At 45.4% G+C, this 2,149-nt stretch overlaps 1 pseudogene; it reads right to left on the minus strand.

Annotated features, from left to right (window-relative positions):
- Window positions 1-1,531: 1,531 nt before the first annotated feature.
- LOC105979677 overlaps window positions 1,532-2,149 on the minus strand; it is a 5,532-nt pseudogene continuing 4,914 nt past the window's right edge.

A 2,149-nucleotide genomic window follows, 5' to 3' on the forward strand; every position in this document is an offset into this window, starting at 1 on the left:
GCACAATCCTCATTGTTACTGTGTTGGAACCAGTTGTTGTAGCAATTCTGTCCATTTAGCTTCTTGATGATTTTCCTCTTTTCCGTTGCCCTTCCACCCAACAAGCATGATGTCCTTTTCCAGGACCTGGCCTCTCCTAATCACATGTCCAAAGCATGTGAGACAGTCTCGCCATCCTTGCTTCCAAGGAGCATTCTGGCTGTACTCTTCAAAGCAGATTTGTCTGTTCTTTTAGCAGTCAGGGCATGGTACTTTCAACATTCTTTGCCAGGACCATTATTCAAGTGCATCCACTCCCCAGTCTTTCTTATTCAGGGTGGTTTGTGATGTTGCTATCAGAATTTTTGTCCCCACCGCAGCACACCTTGGCTGTAGTGTAGCTTCCACTCAAGATTCTTGCTTCCTAGTGCACAGTAGCCTCTGTAGGTAAACTCAATGCCGATTGGAGTGCTGGGCAAGGAGACCCGAACTGACTCCTGGGAGGTCTGACAGGTTATCTTACAAAGGCCTGAAGTCTGGGAGGCTCCTAGAGGATTGACTATGGGGGCAGACTAACTGAAGGCAATGCACACTTGATTTGCAGACAGTGTCCACGTGTGTGTGTGTGTGGGGGGGGCGTTGCTGGCCCATACTAAATGGATTCCCAGGAAGGTCTGCTTTGTGATTTTAGAGCAGAAGCTTGGGGTCCCCCTTCCCTTTGCCCAGGAAGGGGTTGTAGTACTTAGGGAAATGGACTCTTTTTTCCTTCTTCCCAAGTTCACTGTAGCTGGTGGACCAAGTGACTGGGGAGAGGAGCAAGGACAGAAGAAGTGGTTGTCCTGCCATATGTAACTCATTATTGATTGTGGGTTTTTCCTTGTCTGCAGATCCCTGCTGTGTTCCTCTGCTCCCTGATTTTTAATTTCTTCTCAGATTTGGGGGGGAGTGTTCGAGAAATGCTCTTTTTATGCCATTATCATCCCAGAATTCCTATTACAGGTGTTTGCAGATGTTCTGTTCTATTGAATTAATATATATTGTTATGTTCATAATGATTATTCTTCTTTAGGCTATAGATATGATAGTTTACATTAATTGATCTTCTAAATGATTTTCTGAACCAGTCTTACATACCTGGAATAAATCCCATGGCATATAATTCTTGTGATACATTGCTAAATTTGATTTCTTTTTGTTTGTTTGTTTGCTATAAATATACTCAATTCTTGGTTTTAGTGTTGACTTCTTTTATATTTTGTTTGAAAACATCTCCAAACTGTACAGAAATGTATGCCAGGCCATGTGTTCACAAGTAACACACTATTTCTTAGAATTATACAATGTAAAAGAGTAAAACACCTTTATTATATATATAAATTTTTTTTTCTGGGAAAAACAGATGTGTGATAGAGGCTGGGGCAAAATCTTGGAAGGGCTCAAAACTGGGCAAGGTGCGTTCAAGCCAGTGCACTCCAGTTTTGTCGAACAGCTTAAGAATAGAAGCCATCATTGAAGATTTCATTAATACCCACAAGACAGATTGCAGCCACCATCACACACCTGGAGCATAGCATTCAGCAGACCTGATGGACTTCCAACCCTGAGAAGTAGCTTCTGAGGGAGGGAGCCAGCACTTCTGGGCATGCAGTGAAGCCGGATAGGTGACAGCAGGAGGGATGGAGCGGGCGCTAACTCCCTGGGTACAGAGGGTACAGGCCCACATTCAGGGCTACTGGGGTCAAGTGCAGGCACTGAGCTCATATGGCTCTCAGGCAGGCAGTAAACTGAGGTACAGTGTTGGGTCCAGGAGTGCTGGGGTTTGGACTCCCTACTAGCTTGTTCTTGGCCATCTTCATGTTTGCCTTAGCAAACGCTAGTCCTAGTGTTTGCGGAATTTCAGGATCAAAGCGGATGCCATTCAAAGCATTCTTTGCAGCTGCTGCTTCTGAGCAAGTGACTTGTCAAAACTGACAAAACCTACAGGCTGCTTAGACGTGAGCTTTATAAGCGAACCCCCATAGCCCTCATGGTCTGAAAAGCAGGCAGAGCCCCCGAGGTTTGAGATCCAGAGGCAGACCTCTGGCAAATAGGGTCCAAACCGTGCTTCCTGCAGGTCAGCTTTGCCCCAGGTGTTCTCCTTCTTGGCTCTGCCGCCATCATTCTTCTTCCC

Source organism: Echinops telfairi, unplaced genomic scaffold (genome assembly GCF_000313985.2).
Source record: "Echinops telfairi isolate 266 unplaced genomic scaffold, ASM31398v2 ScPeMD7_7459;HRSCAF=8497, whole genome shotgun sequence".
In the NCBI taxonomy this organism is placed as follows: Eukaryota; Metazoa; Chordata; class Mammalia; order Afrosoricida; family Tenrecidae; genus Echinops; species Echinops telfairi.